At 40.2% G+C, this 18,310-nt stretch overlaps 1 non-coding gene across 1 annotated transcript; it reads right to left on the reverse strand.

Annotated features, from left to right (window-relative positions):
• Positions 1 to 5,683: 5,683 nt before the first annotated feature.
• LOC119468055 lies at positions 5,684 to 5,847 on the reverse strand. Its single transcript, XR_005196681.1, has one exon. It is a non-coding gene; the product is annotated as a U1 spliceosomal RNA (small nuclear RNA).
• Between the last annotated feature and the right edge of the window lie 12,463 nt (positions 5,848 to 18,310).

Genomic DNA, 18,310 nt, shown 5'->3' on the forward strand with positions numbered 1-18,310 from the left:
TTTCACAGCAAACTCGTGGAAAACCCAAGTGAGACCTGTAGAAGAACTGCCCATCCAATCCACAGAATTGTGAGAAACAATGAAGGGCTGTGTTAAACCTCTTAAGTTTTGAAGTTTTGCATTTTGACAAATGTAAAACAGTCAACATTTTTATTTATTATTAAACAAAATTATGCATTATAGCAATGTTAGGGTAATTCCAAATTCTTCCTTCCTTCCTTCCTTTTTTTTTTTTTTNGCTGGACTCAGTTTAGAAGATCCCAATTTTGTTGGCAACATCCAAAACATTGTAATCAGGAGCCAGTTGAACATATGCCATCTTCTCTCCATCAGGCCGAATCAGGGTGTTGACCTTGGCTTCATCAATGTCATAGAGCTTCTTCACAGCCTGTTTGACCTGGTGCTTATTGGCTTTAACATCCACAACGAACACACGTGTGTTGTTGTCTTCTATCTTCATGGCAGACTCAGTGGTCAGCCGACACTTGATGATAGCAGTGGTCAAGTTTGTTTCTCCTGGGGGCGCTCTTCTGAGGATATCTGGGCTGCCTCCAGAGTCGCAGTGTCTTGGGCCGCCGGAAAGTGGGTGATGTGCAGATCTTTTTTTTGTGGCTGTGGAGGCTGTGGACACCTTTCGACACTGCCTTCTTGGCCTTTAAAGCCTTTGCTTTGGCTTCGGCTTTAGGAGGGGCAGGAGCTTCCTTTCTTGCTTTTGGTGCCATTTTGTGAATGGCCCTCTTAACAAAATTTTAAGTGTACGTGATTGTTACCTATATGCACGTTGATGTACAGCATATCTCTAGAAGTGTCTCATCTTGCATGACTGAAATCCTATATCCACCAAACTGCGACTAATGTTCCCCTCTCCAAAAACATCATTCTAGTTTCTGTTTCTGAGTTTGACTCCCTTAGATGCCTCATGTAAGAAGAATCCTGCAGTGTTGTTGTTTTTTTGAGATGGGCTTATTTCACTTAGCATAATGTCTTCCAAATTCTTGTTGCAGCATGTGACAGGATTTCCTTCTCTTTTTAAGACCTTCATTTGTAGGTCAGCTATGTGGAAGACAGAATAATTTCTCCACAGAAACAATGTTATAAATAATGGCAGATATTACAGGACAGTCCACTAAAAAGCTGAATAATATGCCATTGTGTATATGTATCACATTGTCTTTATCTATTTATCCACTGGTAGACATTGTTTTTTTCTACCTTTTGGCTGTTGTGAGTAACACAGCAACGAACATGGGAGTACAAATATGTTTTCAAGATCCCGTTTTGAATTATTTTGCATAAATACCAGAAATGGTATTGCTACATCATACAACAGTTCAATTTTTAATTTTTTTGGAGGAACTTCCGTACTGTTTTCCATATAGCTGCAGCATTTTACATTCCCACCAACAGTGTACACATGTTCAAATTTCTCTATATCCTCATCAACACTTATTTTATGTACTTTTGGTAATGACCATCATAACAAGTATAAGGTGATATCTCACTATAGTTTTGACTTGCATTTCCCTGATGATTAGTGACACTGGGGATCCTGCATGTGTGATTTTGTTTTGTTTTGTTTTTGAGACAGGGTCTTGCTTTGTCACCCAGGCTGGAGTGCATGGAGTGCAGTGGCATGATCTCAGCTCACTGCAGCCTCAACTTCCCAGGCTCAAGCAATCCTCCCACCTCAGCCCCCTGAGTAGCTAGGACTACAGGCATGTGCCACCATGCCCAGGTAATTATTGCATTTTTTTGTAGAGATGGGGTTTCACCATGTTGCCTAGACTGGTCTCGAACTCCTGGAATCAAGTGATTCACCCACTTCAGCTTCTCAAAGTGCTGGGATTTCAAGTGTGAGCCTCTGCACCCAGCTCAGTAATTGCAAATTAAGTAATGCACTAACATCAGTTCATTCTAAGCAATCGAAGTGTTTTTACTTGTTTATATGCTCTTCCAGCTCTTTTTTCCTATGTCACTGAAATCATAATACAGATTTTTTTCCTCTTGTCACTTTGAATGTATTTGATAATATTCCACAGTTTTCTAGTTCCTTCAAAATGGGATTTTGTAAACTATGATGGCGCCATTGCACTTTGTCCTGGGAGATAGAGTGAGACCCTGTCTAAACAATCAACCAACCAAAAAAAATGTATTTACATACAGCACAGTCCATGTCATTCCTCTCCCTTCCTGGGAATCATACAACACAAACAATAGTTGAGCACATAAGAAAATCAAGTGTTGAGCCAGGTGCGGTGATGCACGCCTATAATCACAGCATTTTGGGAGGTTGAGGAGGGTGGATCACTTGAGGTCAGGAGCTTGAGACCAACCTGGCCAACATGGTGAAACCCCATCTCTACTAAAAACACAGAAATTAGCCCAGCGTGGTAGCACGTGCCTGTAATCACAGCTACTTGGGAGGCTGAGGCAGGAGAATCACTTGAACCTGGAAGGCAGAGGTTGCAGTGAGCCAAGGTCGTGTCACTGCACTCTAGCCTGGGTGACAGAGTGAGACTCCGTCTCAAAAGAGAAAAAAAAAAAAGACAAGCAAGCATTGATAGAATATGATTTACACCAACTAGACTGGGATTGTTCATTCCCTCATCCCTTCCTTCTTCCAGCCAGCCTAGAAGGGACTAGGGGAAAGTTTTATAAAGCTGGGAAAAGACGAGGTCTTTGGAGATTTATTGGTTATACACTGGAGAGATTTCCAGGTATGAGCAGACCTTGGATAGAAGAGAGTTTTTTTTTTTTGTTTATTTGTGGGGTTTTTTTTCCATTTTATTTTTTCTGGCCTTCTTTTTCTTTTTTGTTGCCTTCTACTTAGAAGGTGACTTTGACTCTGGAGACTCTGGTGACTTTGACTTTGGAGTTATTGGCTGGGCACAGTGGCTCACACTTGTAATCCCAGCACTTTGGGAAGCTGAGGCAGGTGGACTGCTTGAATCCAAGAGTTCAAGACCAGCCTGGACAACATGGTGAAACCCTAGAGAGCTAAGGACTAGGGGTTAAGCAAGAGAGAAGAATGCAAAATTTTCTTAATATTTGCCCCAAGATTCTGAAAGAGGCAAAGAGGACCTTTAAGTTTTCTTCTAGGTGGTCCACTCCTTTGAAGGCCCTAGGAGGGTGTGGGGTTTCCAGACAGAAGGCATGCCTATAAATAAAGATGTTAGATTTGGCTGAAGCACGAATCCTCTTCCCTTCTCATTTCTCTTTCTACTTCTAATGGTGATGGGGACACAGTAGCAGTGACTGTGGATATGGGATTTTTCATTTGTTTTGCCAACAAGGAGCATGGGCAGAGGAAGGAGGGTGTAAATCAAGTGACATAGGGCTACTATCAATACTATTTAAAGTAAGATTTATATGAGTTTTGGTGGGTTGTCCTGCAACATCTGCCATTATTTACAACCTTGTTTCTACAGGGAAATTATTCTGTCTTCCACACAGCTGACCTACAAATGAATTTGGAAAAGATATAAAGGAGTGGAGTTATTTTACTTCTATTAGCAACTATCACCACCAGAGGGCACAGTTGAATCAGGAAGAGAAAGGCAAAACTTTGGTCTAACCTATGGAACATTGATTTTCTTTTCTTTTTTTTTTTTTTTTTTTTTNAAAAAAAAAAAAAAAAAGCTGTACACTCTAGTTACAGCCATCCTGGCCTGGTGTTTTAAGATCAGTAAAGACCTGTGACTTAACAATAGGAGTCGGGAAACAAAGGGGGTCAATATCATTTACAGAACTTTGATAGACTTCTCTCAGGAAGCATCTCTAGTCCAATATGAGTGAAGCTTTTAGGGCCCTATTGAACTTCAGATATCTCGTTCAGATCTTCTTTTGTGACTCAGACCTCTGTAGTTCCCCCTACTCCCCACACCCCTAAAATACCACCTCAAAACACAGGGCATAAGAAAGGAAATAAAGCAAAAGATTTCATCACAAGTAGGCTCCCCTGAGATATGAGAACATATAAGGTCATTTTAGGATAGGAAGAACAAAACTTCTCAAAGAGTCAAATTTACTCAGAAAAGCTGGAAGGCAGGACAGCAGTTTTGCAACCACATGACATAATTTGGCTGATGTTGTGAATAGGGATTGCTACACAACAAAATGATTCCTCAATGACAAGTCTCAAGATGAAATCCAGTTGCCAACGTGACTTCAAATGGTTTGGTATTATCAATAATGAAAAGATAGAATAAAATAGTGATCTTTAAGGAGACTGAGAAATATTTATCTAAAAAATAAAGTGTTTTGAGAGAAAATGTGTGTGTGTGTGTGTGTGTGTGTGTGTGTGTGTGTGTGTGTTGGACCATATCCAAGAATGAAAGTAGCACACAAACAAATGTGCTGAGATTGGTTTGTTGGAGCAAAACAGAGCATCTTGGCAACCTCAAGTCCTCATTCCTTCAGAGGATGACTATTATTAGCACTATTTAGTATCTATCAAGCCCCAGCTGGGGCAACTTGTCATAATGGGCAGAAAAGGAAGAGGGGAAAATGTATCATTTGTCCCCAGCATGGGCACTCGGTGTGGGAAAAATGTCTTAAAAGTTATCTGTCAGAAGGTTTAGGAGGTTTCATATGATTTTCAGAGATCTCTCAGCCTCAGAAAGAAATTGATTCAGTAAGCATCTATTCTGAGTTTGTTCGATACTTAGGGTATAGAAAAAGAAATAAAATTGGATCTCCATTGTCAAGAACTTACATTCCAGTAAGTTAATCTTTCTAAATTATTTGAATACAACCTTTAAAATCTTTGCCACATCATCTGTATAATAATACTCAATACAGATTTACTCAATGTTTTTATTCGATATTTTCTTAATATTACTCAATAATTTCGCAATATTTGTACTTACCTTAGCCTTGTCCTAAAAAATACCTGGGAAATCACAGATTTGGTGTTCTAGCTATATTGTTTTGTTTTTGTCTGTTTTTTGAGACAGAGTCTTGCTCTTTCGCCCAGGCTGGAATTCAGTGGCCCAATCTCAGCTCACTGCAACCTCTGATTCCTGGATTCAAGTGATCCTCTTGACTCAGCCTCCTGAGTAGCTGGGATTACAGTCATGCACCACCATGCCCAGCTAATTTTTTTTTTTTTTTTGTATTTTTAGTAGAGATGGGGTTTTACCATGTTGGTCAGGCTGGTCTCGAACTCCTGACCTTGTGATCTGCCCACCTCTGCCTTCCAAAGTGCTAGGATTACAGGTGTAAGCCACTGCACCTGGCCTATAGTTTTAGTTGTTTAGTTTTAAAGTTGTTTAGTTTTAAAGTTGTTTAGTTTTAAACAACTTTTGTGGGTTTTTTTGGGTTTTTTTGAGCAGTCTTGCTTTGTCACCCAGGCTAGAGTATAGTGACACAATCTCGGCTTACTGCAACCTCTGCCTCCTGGGTTCAAGTGATTCTCATGCCTCAGCCTCCCGAGTAGCTGGGATTACAGGCGTGTGCCACCACACCTAGCTAATTTTTGTATTTTTAGTAGAGATGGGGTTTCACTATGTTGGCCAGGCTGGTCTCAAACTCCTGACCTCAAGTGATCTACCTGCCTCAGCCTCTCAAAGTGCTGGGATTATAGGCATGAGGTCCCATCCTGGGCCCATTTTTTTTCTTTTCTTTCTTTTTCATTCTTTTCCTTTTTAATTTTTTTTTATTTTTATGAAGATATTAAATAAACCAGGGGAAAGCACGAATGCAGTCCCCCACTACCATAAGTTATGCAGTCGAGTTTCCCACATTTGGGGAAATCGCAGGGGTCAGCACATCCGGAGTGCAACGGATAAGCCTCGCCCTGGGAAAACCACCTTCATGATCATGGTATCTCCCCTGCCAGGTAAGTATTCTTTTCCTTTTTTTAAGACAGGATCTCACTCTGTTGCCCAGGCTGGAGTACAGTGGCACAATCTCAGCTTACAGCAGCCTCAATTTGTTGTGCTCCAGCTATCTTCCCCACTTAGCTTCCAGAATAACTAGGACTACAGGCACATGCCACTATGCTTGGCTAATTTAAAAATTTTTTTTTTTTTTTGTAGAGATGAGGTATCACTATATTGCCCAGGCTGGTCTTGAGCTCCTGGGCTCAAGCAATCCTCCTGCTTGGGCCTCCTAAAAGTATTGGGATTATAGGCATGAGCCATCATGCCCGGCCATATGTGCATATTTCTAATGTACTTTTAAAAATAAACACACAAATTTTTTAAATGTCTCTTCCTTCGATTACCTAAAGTCATCTTTGTAGCACTCTACAGGAATGACCATAATAAAGAATGCTCAAAGATGTCATCATACGAGGGACTGAGTAGCTTTCCCTGTAGGTAAATGCAGGTAATTCTGACAGTATATCAAGGAGGCCTATTTAGAAGAGCTGGCATTTGAGGAGGTTTAAAAACATATCTAAGTCTGTAATATTTCAAAGAACTAAAGGAACATGACAAAATGGTAAGATTTGACAAAGCTTGGCGATGAGTTCACAGATGTCTCTTTACTTCTTTGCATGCTTGAAATATTTCACAATAACAACAATTAAAGTATCTCTAGGATTTGGAAAACAGAAAAACATTCTAAGTAGACGAGAAAGTATAGGTGCCAGGCACGGTGGCTCACGCCTGTAATCCCAGCACTTTGGGAGATCGAGGTGGGCAGATGGCTTGAGCTCAGGAGTTCAAGATCAGCCTGGGCATCAAAGCGAGACCCCATCTCTACAAAAATACAAAAATTAGCCAGGCATGGTGGCATGCACCTATTATCCCAGCTACTCAGGAGGCTGAGGTGACAGGATGGTCTGAGCCTGGAAAGCAGAGGTTGCAGTGAGCCGCGATCATGCTACTGCACTCCAGCTGGGGCAACAAGCCAGATCCTGTCTCAAAAAAACAAAACAAAACAAAAAAAAACACACAAACAAACAAAAAAACCTGAGCAAAAGCACAGAATCCTGAAATTCAGGGCTGGGTGTCTGGTCCTATTAAAGGTGAGTGCTAGAAAATAAGGCTGGAAAGGTAAGGTAAGGTCAGATCACACAGGACTTAAGTGGTCCTAATTAACTGAGAGGGCTGTGGTGGTGGGGAATCCCTACAGATTTCTGACATGTTAGATGATATGATCAGAGCAGGAAATTATAAATAGAACTCTAGGAGAATTTTACAGGACTGGGAGGGCCCAAAGTTGAAAGGATCTTATTAATAATGATTCAGGTGAAAATGATATCTCCCTATGTCCCCTGACATCCTGATTTCTTCCCTTGTTCTGCTTTTATTTAAAACAAAACAAAGCAAAACCACTGAAACCATACATTTCCACAGGGAAGTCACAATTTCTCCTTCCCAGGCCAGATTCTTTGTAGTCTTGTCCATTTATAATTGTAGATAAAGGGTTGGTAAACCTTTCCTGTAATAGGCCAGATAGCAAATATTTTAGACTTTGCAGGCCATACAGACTTTGTTGCAGGTACTAAACTCTGTCATTGCAGCAAGAAAAGCAGATCCAGAAAATACACAATGAATGGGCATGGCTGTATTCCTGTAAAACTTTATAGATACTGTTAAATTTCAGGTGATTTTCATGTGTCATAAAATATATTTCTTTCAGTTTTACAACAATTAAAACGCGTAAAAAAGCAATCTTAGCTTTCAAGCTATATAAAAATAGGCTGCAGACTATGGAAATGCAAAACAAAACCACAGTGAGACACAGCTTCTCCCTAGGATGGCTATATAAAAAAGTTGGATAAGTGTTAGCTAGAATATGGAGAATGAGAACCTTCATAGGTTACTCCTGGGAATGCAAAATGCTACAGTTGCCTTGGGAAAGTTTGGTAGCTCCTCAAACAGTTGAACATAGTTACCATATGCTCAGGCAATTCCACTTCTAGGTATGTATCAAGAGAAATGAAAATATGCCAACACAAAAACTTGTACAGGAATATTCATAGCACATTATTCATAATAGCCAAAAAGTGGAAACAACTCACATGTCTACCAACTGATGGGTGAATAAACAAAATATGGCCTAGCTGTATAATGGACTATTATTTGGCAATAAGAAGAAATTAAGTATTCTAGCCAGAGCAATCAGACAAGAGAAAGAAATAAAGAGCATCCAAGTCAGTAAAGAGGGAGTCAAACTCTTACTGTTTGCCAAGGATATAATCATATACCTAGAAAACCCCAAAGACTCCTCCAAAAAGCTCCTAGATTTGATAAATGAATTCAGTAAAGTTTCAGGATACAGAATCAATGTACTCAAATCAGTAGCCCTGCACCAACAGCAACCAAGCTAAGAATCAAGAACTCACCCCTTTTACAATCGTTGCAAAAAACAAAAATGAATAAAGAAAAATTCCTTGGTTAGGAATATACCTAACCAAGGAGTTGTAAGACCTCTACAAGCAAAACTACAAAACACTGCTGAAAGAAATCATAGACGACACAAATGGAAACACATGCCATGCTCATAGATGGGTAGAATCAATATTGTGAAAATGACCTCATTGCCAAAAGCACTCTACAAATTCAATGTAATTCCCATCAAAATATCACTACCATTCTTCACAGAATTGGAAAAAAAATGCTAAAATTCATATGAACCCTCAAAAGAGCCCACATAGCCAAAGCAAGACTAAGCAAAAAGAGCAAATCTGGAGGCATCATATTTCCCAACACCAAACTATATTATCCGGCTATAATCACCAAAACAGCATGATGCTGGTATAAAGATAGGCACAGAGACCAATGAAACAGCATAGAGAACCCAGAAATACAGCCAAATACTTATAGCCAACTGATTTCTAAGCAAACAAAAACATAAAGCGGGGAAAAGACACCCTATTCAACAAATGGTGCTGGGATAATTGGCAAGCTACATGTAGAAGAATGAAACTGGATCCTCATCTCTCACCTTTTACAAAATCAACTCAAGCAGCCAGATGCGGGGGCTCACACCTGTAATCCCAGCACTTTGAAAGGCTGAGGCGGGTGGATCGCTTGAGATCAGGAGTTTGAGACCAGCCTGAACAACATGGTGAAACTCCGTTTCTATTAAAAATACAAAAATTACCCAAGCATGGTGGCACATGCCTGTAATCCCAGCTACTTGGGAGGCCAAGACAGGAGAATCACTTGAACTCAGGAGATGGAGGTTTCAGTGAACAGAGATCGCGCCACTGCACTCCAGCCTGGGCGACAAGAGTGAAACTCCAGCTCGAAAAACAGAACAAAACAAAACAAAAAACAAAATCAACTCAAAATAGTTCAAAGACTTAAATCTAACACCTAAACCATAAAAGCTCTAAAAGATAACATTGGAAAAACCCTTCTAGACATTAGCTTAGGCAAAGACTTCATGACCAAGAACCAAAAGCAAATGCAACAAAAAGATAAATAAAATGGAACTTAATTAAATTAAAAAGCTTCTGCACAGCAAAAGAATCAGCAGAGTAAACAGACAACCCACAGAGAGGGAGAAAATCTTCACAAACTATCCACAAAAGACTGATATCCAGAATCTACAAGGAACTCAGACAAGTCAGCAAGAAAAAAACCAATCCCACGAAAATGAGGTAAGGTCATGAATAGACAATTCTCAAAAGAAGATATACAAATAGCCAACAATCATATGAAAAAATGCTCAACATCACCAATTATCAAGAAAATACAAATCAAAGCCACAATGTGATACCACCTTACTCCTGCAAGAATGGCCATAATTTAAAAAAAAAAAATAGATATTGGTGTGGATGTGGTGAAAAGGAAACACTTTTACACTGCTGGTGGAAATGTAAATGAGCACAACTACTATGAAAAACAGTGGAGATTCCCTAAAGAACTAAAAGTAGAGCTACCATTTGATTCAGCAGTACCACTACTGGGTATCTACACAGAGGAAAAGAGGTCATTATATGAAAAAGACACTTGCACACACATGTTTATAGGAGCAGAATTCACAATGCAAAAATATGGAACCAGCCCAAATGTCCATCAATCAATGAGTGGATAAAATGTGATATATGTAAAATGGAATACTGCTCAGCCATAAAAGGAAATAAAGTAATGGCATTTGCAGCAAACTGGATGAAGTTGGAGGACATTATTCTAAGTGAAGTAACTCAGGAATGGAAAACCAGGTATCATACATTCTCACTAATAAGTGGGAGCTAAAGCATGAGGATGCAAAGGCCTAAGAATGATACAATGGGCCAGGTGCAGTAGCTCAAGCCTATAATCCCTACACTTTGGGAGGCCAAGGCAGGTGAATCACCTGAGGTCAGGAGTTTCAGACCAGCCTGGCCAACATGGTGAAACACCATCTCTACTAAAAATACAAAAGTTAGCCTGGTGTGGTGGTGGGTGACTCTAATCCCAGCTACTCATGAACCCGGGAGATGGAGGTTGCAGTGAGCTGAGATCGTGCCACTGCATTCTAGCCTGGGCAACAAGAGTGAAATTCCATCTCAAATAAATAAATAAATAAATAAATAAAGAATGATATAATGTAATATGGGGACTCAGAGACGTGTGGGAGGTGGGGTGAGGAATGAAAGACTATATATTGGGTATAATGTACACTACTCAGGTGATGGGTGCACTAAAATCTCAGAAATCACCACTGAAGAACTTATCCACGTAACGGAACATCACCTGTTTCCCAAAAACCTACTGAAATAAAAAACCAAAACATGAAACAAAAAAAAGGAATGAAGCATTCATGTGCTAGAACATGGATGAGTCTTGAAAACATTACACTAAGTGAAAGAAGCCAGTCACAAAAGACCACATAATGTACGATTTCATTTATACGAAATGCCAGAATAGGCAAATCTATAAGGACAGAAAGTAGATTAACAGTTGCCCAGGGCTGGATGGGCGTGGGTTTTTGGGGAGAGGAAGTTGATGAAAACGTTATAAAATTGTAGTGATGGTTACATGACTCAGTGAATATGCTAAAAATCACTGAACTGCACACTTTAAAGGGTGATTTGTATAATATGTGAATTATATCTTAATCAAGCTGTTAAAAAATAAACAACAGTGGGCTGTGGGCCAAATGGTCCTGCAGGTGGTAGGTAGGTTGGCAACTTCTATTGCAGAGACATTCATGCAGGACCCCAGATGAACTGACTCCTTTCAGAAGCCTGTTAGTGGCTTCAGCTATTTAAGCTTGGAAGACTCACTTAAGGAGGGCTGGAAGTTGACTGTAATCAGAAAGTCCTTTGTTCTCAGGTCTTGCTGGTGAAAGGATCTATCTTATAGATGTTTGATGTAAGCAATAATGAACTCCTCACCATGCGGTGGTTTGTAATTATAGCCATTAATTCAGCTCAGGAACTCAGGTACATTCAAACTCACTGTGTATTCTAGTATTGGGTTCTTGCACAGCTACTAGGTTGCAAAGACCCTCACTTGGTCTCAGCCACACTTCCCAGACAAGCAATCGTTTTGTCCGTCCCTCTTCTTCTAGACCATTTGGTTAGTGTCTTAGTCCACTCAAGCTGCTATCACACAATGCCATAGACTGGGTGGCCTATACACAACAAATATTTATTTCTCACAGTTTTAAGGAACTGCAAGGGAAGTTCAAGATCAAGGCACTGGCAGATTTGGTGTCTGGTGAGGGCCTGTTTGCTGGTTCATAGATGGCTGTCCTCTCACTGTGTCTTCATATAGGAGAAGTGGCCAGGGAGCTCTTTGGAGTCTCTGATATAAGGGCATTAATCCCACTTGTGAGGGCTCTGCCCACATGAACTAATCATCTCTTGAAGCCCACACCTCCAAATACAAGCACGCTGGGGGTCACGTTTCAACATACGGATTTTGGGGAGACATAAACATTCAGTCTATAGCAGCTAGTCAGCTTAAATTCCTAACCTCAGATCTGAAAAGCAAAGCTTCATCTCACTGTCCTTTTGGAGAGCTAATGTGAGGGGCTAATGGTAGGGTTTAAATTTCCTTCTTGCAATCAGAGTCCTGGCCAAGGCAACTCCTTAGTTTTTGTACTGCACTTGGGATCGTACACATTCATTCCACAAATACATATTTTATGCCTCCTATGCATTGAGCATTATTCTAGGTGCTATAGTAGTAAACAAGAAATAAAAATCCCTGCCTTTGTGGAGTTTATATTTTATTTTTGTTTACTTATTTATGTTTATTTTTATTTTATTTTTTTGAAATGGAATCTTGCTCTGTTCCCCAGGCTGGAGTGCAGTGGCACAATCTCAGCTCACCACAATCTCTGCCTCCTGGGTTCAAGCGATTCTCCTGCCTCAGCCTCCCAAGTAGCTGGGATTACAGGCATGCACCACCATGCCCAGCTAATTATTGTATTTTTAGTAGAGACAGCGTTTCCCCATGTTGGTCAGGCTGGTCTCGAACTCCTGACCTCAGGTGATCTGCTCACCTTAGCCTCCCAAAGTGCTAAAATTACAGGTGTGAGCCACCGAGCCTGGTTGGAGTTTATATTTTAGTAAGATGAAGTTAACTCTTCTTTCATCTGCTTCTTTCCATAATGAAATACTATACTTTATCATCATGAGTTAGTCTTGAATCAGAGTCCTATGCTCCATGAAAGGCCATTTCACCACTTCCTCTAGGCAGAATACAGCCAAACTCATCCCGGACTGAACTATTAAGTCCTTTGAGTTCCATCTACAGCACAGTTAAAAAACATCCCATTCACTTATCTTTTTTCTTTTCTTTTCTTTTTTTTTTAAAGAAATGGGGAGCTCACCATGTTGCACAGGCTAGACCTGAACTTCTGGCCTCATGATCCTCCTGCCTCAGCCTCCTGAGTAGCCAGGGAAGGCGTGTTCCACAACACCTGTCTCGGCAAAAGCTTTTGTATGTGTCTCCCTGAATTTTCAATTTCCCCATTGTTACTGAAATAATCAAATCTGATAATATTCTTTCCTTATTTAAGCCTTTCAATAGCTTTTCCATTTTTCTTAGAATTAATTCCAAAATACTTACCTGGCCTATGGTGGCACTGCACGTACTGGTCCCCACCTACCTCACCTGAAATCACCCTGCCTGTAGCTTACAATGTTCCCACCACATTGGTCTTCTCTCTTTATCTTGAAATGCCAAGCTCCTTCACACCTCCATTTTACGTGCTGTGACCTTTTGCCTGAAACACATAAACCTCCACCAGGTTTATGTACACTTAGGTCCACAAAACTGAGCTTTTTCCTTAAGGCTATTTCTGATCCTACCATATTATACACTTGTAGTTATTACCATAGTTATTTATGTTCATATTTAATTAATGTTACCTCCATTAGACTACAAGCTCCATGAAGCAGGGTCACGTATTATATGTTTACCACTGTGTCTCTTCACCTAATCCAGGATCTGGCTCATAGTATTGGGTTCTTTTGCTTATAGTATTGGATCTTCTTTTTCAAAATATCTGTGTGATTGAAAACAACTCAAAAGGTGTTTTCAATCACAGACACATATTTTGAAAGAGAAGATCAATTAGAACAAGACAACTATGAAATTACCTTAAAAAGTAAAAAAGTCGGGAGGCTGAGGCAGGAGAATTGCTTGAACCCAGGAGGTGGAGGTTGCAGTGAGCCACTGCACTCCAGCCCGGCACCTGGTGACAGAGTGAGACTCTGTCTAAAAAAAGTAAAAAAGTATTTTATGGCTATATATTATGATACAAATTAAATTAAAATAATGGAAAAAGAGGGATATGACTAGAAAAGGAGGAAAACAGAGGGGGAGTGAGTGACAAAGAGACAAGGAGGAAATTGGCAGAGTTACAGCTAAATTGCAAAAGGAGGAGGGTGGGGAAAAAGAGATAATTTTATTCAAAATAAAAACTAGTGACAGTTTGACTGGCAGAGTATTTGTACTTTTAGAAGACTTGGACAACTGAAACCCAGAACTGCTACCCAGACACTGATGAGAGTCAAGACTACCCCAAATTTTGTAACGACCAATTTTGTCTACTTCTTTATGCCTTTTGTATCAAAACTTCACATTCTCTCAAATGAGGTATTACAAACCTTCCTCAGTAGGGCTAGAAGTTTTAGGAAATAAAGCACATTGCAGTTTTTCTGCTTTCAAGAGGGAAGTTTCTCAGTCGTTCACTTCCAGACTCAATTCTAGGATAATTTGTGTTTAATCTCCCCTCATTTTATGCCAACCAGGTGGCAATAGCTAATTTTTAAAAACTTGGAAGAGAATCTTTGGTTTTATAATTATGTGTCAGGAAGAGGGCATTTATGGAAAGAAATGTTTAATAACATGCAGAAAGCAGAGTCCCAAGGGTCCGGGCAGACCTTTGCCTCAAATGTAAATGAGGGAATGTAGGGAAATGCCACCTTTTAGTATGTAGGCAAGAATGACAGGAATGAATGCTCAGAGGAGTTAAGAATTTAATGATATAGCCATAAGAAAAAGTGCTCTAAAGATCATCTCTGAGGTGCACAAGATATAAATTTTAATGATGCCTGTGTCACTATAAAAAACAAGTCCACAAGGCACAAAGGGAGAGTCCTAATGAGTGCTCAATCTGTAGAAATAACTGGAAAGAAAATGTTGACAGAGGTATATTTCCCATACAGTTCTAGAGTTTAAATAATGCCTATGTATGAAAACTCTTAGATTTTAAGAGGAATAAAAGTGTATTTTCTGGTGCTCATGGTATACAGTACTAGCAAAACTGATTATTTCAACACTAAATTACAGAGTATTAACTGTGTGCTAAGCAGTATAAAGATTAATAAGACCCAGTGCTTAGCTTTAACAAGCTTACAATACAACAAGGGGAACAAGATAGCCACAAAAGAACTATAAGGTAGTTGATAATAAATTACCAGGAGATTCAAAGCTTTATGAGGGTTAGAAGGAGAAAAGGCTTATAATCTTACTGAGACAATCACTAACATTTTCATGAAGGAGGCAGCATTTGAGATGAGGCTTTAAAAATAGTAATATATCCACAGTCTAAAATATGAGGGAATATCATTTCAGAGAGTGGGTACAGCAACAGCAAAGGTACAGAAGTGGGAAAGCAGGAGAGATTTTTAGGAAACGCAATAGTTATTTTGCCAGAGTAGAAAATGTGTATGTTTGAGAAGGGCAGTGGGAACTACTACTAGAATGGTAGGTAGGAGTCAGATTGTGAAAAGCCTTTTATTCACTCATTCAACAAATATTCACTGAGCCCTTGTGCCTGGCATTGTGCTAGACTCAGTGGGCAAAACAAAAACAAAAAAAATAGAAGCCAGCACACACTTGTACTCCCAGCTACTTGGGTGGCTGTGGTGGGAGGATATAGCTTGGGGCCAAGAGTGCCAGACCAGCCTGGGTAACACCATGAGAACCCATCTCACACTCCCCGACACACACTCCCCAAAACAGATAGGGGTCTTGAATGCAACCACATGAACTATGCATTCATAGATTTCCTCAACCAGAGACCCAAACATTCTTTTCTTAAATTAAGTCATATTTATTGTTTGCTCCCCAACTTTTTTTTTTGAGACAAGGTCTTACTTTGTCACCCAGGCTGGAGTGCAGTGGTATGATCTTGGCTCACTGAAGCCTCAACCTCCCAGGTTCAAGTTATCTTCCCCATCTAGCTACAACTACAGGTGCATGCCACCATGCCTGGCTGATTTTTGTATTTTTAGTAGAGGCAGGGTTTTGCCATGTTGGCCAGGCTGGTCTTGAACTCCTGAGTTCAAGCAATCCAACTGCCTTGGCCTCCCAAAGTGCTGGAATTACAGGCGCCTGCTACTACACCTGGCCTTGCCCCCCAACTTTCATGACAAGTTAGTCAAATTTATCAGTGGTGGTAGTCTGAGTACATGTGAAGAGAAATGCCTTCTCCCTGTCTCACAAGGGTTCAAAAGCAATTTTGAAGAAAGAAAGAAACACATTTGCAACCAATTATACTTTCAAGTTACATTCTAGTTTCAAGAAACTAGGTCAGATTCCTTAGCAGGTTTGGAAGGAATTAACTCGTTCCTTTCTGGGAAGAGTGCCTTCTATAACTTGTTCTGCCCAGAGGCTGGCCCTGCTCAGTTTATCCCAGGGAAGGTAACGACACAGTGATGATCCTGTCCCAGTGGCTGATCCACCAGACTGGCCAAATTTGAACTTGAGCAACTGGAAGCAACTGCTAAAGAATTTCAAGGACAAATTCTTGCAGCTGTTTTTAGCCTTGAACATGACTAGAGTATCAATCCATAAGCTGGAGGTGGCACACCTTGAGGATCTGTTGAAACTACAGGAACCCAGGTCTTAAAGCGGCAAATATGGGCATGCTGACTATTAAAATAAGAGGTTGTGTTTACGTTTAAACTCTTTTAAAAAGAAATGTGAAATAACAAGCATTAAAAATAGAAATGGAAGTAACTGAAATGCAGGGCAATTATATAGCTGACAATTAAAATGAAATGTAAGAATACATTAGGGAAAAGACCATAATAAAAGATTATCATTAATTCAAGGAGTTATAATAAGGAGGCTTCCCAGGCTGAGTGTTAATTGGGTATACGGTGGAGGCAGGGGCTTAAAAAGCTTTCTCAGTTTGAAGCCCAAGTGTTAGAACTCCTTGTCCTCAGGGTTTTAACTCAGGCCTGACAGTAAATACTTCAGGAACTGCTGCCAAACTTGTCACTGTAAGTCCTCACACAAGCTTCCGGGCTTTCAATATCCTCACTGATGAATGTGAATTTACTTGCTATTTTACTTACCACTTACCTTAGCCTCCCAGTAGCTAGAACTACAGGCATATGCCATCATGCCCAGCTAATTAAAACAATTTTTTTTTTTTTGTAGAGACAGGGTATCACTATGTTGCCCAGGTTGGTCTGGAACTCTTGGCCTCAAGTGATCCTCCTCCCTCAGACTCCCAAAGTGCAGGGGATTATAGGTGTAAGCTACCACACCCCTCTGGAGCCATTTTTTACAATCAAATTCTGAGTGACTCTCTCTGGCTTAGAAAGGAAGACACAACAGAAATACCATTTTTTTTTTTTTTTTTTTTGAGACAGGGTCTCACTCTGTTGCCCAGCCTGGAGTGTAGTGGTACAATCATGGCTCACTGCAGCCTCAATTTCCCTGGGCTCAGGTGATCCTCCCACCTCAGACTCCTGAGTAGTTGGTACCACAGGCACACAACACCATGCCTGGTTACCTTTTGTAATTTTTTTGTAGAGATGGGGTTTTGCTATGTTGCTCAAGCTGGTCTTGAACTCCTGTGCTCAAGTGATCTGCCAGCCTTGGCCTCCCAAAGTGCTGAGATTACAAGCATGAGCCACTGTGCCTGGTCAGAAATTTATTTTCTGACCATTCAATTCTGTCAATAACCATACATGTTTTAATGCCTAATATATTTCTAGCACTGTACTTGATGCTTGAGGAAGAGAAGTATCAAAGGCTAATAGCTATGGATTTAGGATCAACACAAATAAAGGGAAATAAAGAAAAAAATAAAGGTATAAGATAGTAAGTACATGATTAGCTATTCATCTTTCTCCTTTATATGTACTGTGCTAAAAAGGCATTCTTGTCAAACTGCCTTGCTACCATGGTGACAGTTACTAAGAAATATACAGATGCACATATGAACAGGTTACAGAGTTCTGGTTTCTTTTTTTTTTTTTTTTTAAATCTGTAGCATTTTCCCTGTCAGATGAATGATTCTTAGTATCAGTTTCCATACAGAGGTGATTCATACAATCACCTTTGTCAATTCTCCATATTCAAGTCCTTAAAGAAACTGGAACAAGAGCATGCGGACCTATCTATATTGACTCTCAACAGCTAGGGATTTTCCTGCTGCTCATAGATCAGGCATTAACTCTTCATGTGTAATTTGGGAAAGCTATGAAATGATTTGGGATTTTCTGATTCCCCTGTAAGCGATGGGGGTGGGGGTAGGAAAAGAGATAAGGGACTGGTTCCCTCTAGAACACTCCTTCCTGTATCTGCCATTATCCACAGGCCAATACCTTTTTGCCTGCACTGGGCATTAAAGAAATCGTCTGCATTCAGTCACAAGAGTAGCTGGTTGGGCAGTGACCACAGCTCTGCTTTAAGGATAAGACTTATCTGTGAGTACAGAAAGAGAAAAGGTTTCCAAAGGTTCTGAGTGCTGATTTCTCTGTGGCAGCCCTAACTTACATCTGAATATCATCCCCAAAGGAATATACCATGTGACAACAAGCACAGATTCTTGTGAGAATGGATATTTCCCCTTGGACAAATTTCAGTCTTTTTCTATGTATCTTTATACACACTTACCATGAGCCTGTTATGTATTGTGCAGAACACCAGACCAGGTACCATGAAAG

Source organism: Cebus imitator, unplaced genomic scaffold, assembly GCF_001604975.1.
Source record: "Cebus imitator isolate Cc_AM_T3 unplaced genomic scaffold, Cebus_imitator-1.0 Scaffold372, whole genome shotgun sequence".
In the NCBI taxonomy this organism is placed as follows: Eukaryota; Metazoa; Chordata; class Mammalia; order Primates; family Cebidae; genus Cebus; species Cebus imitator.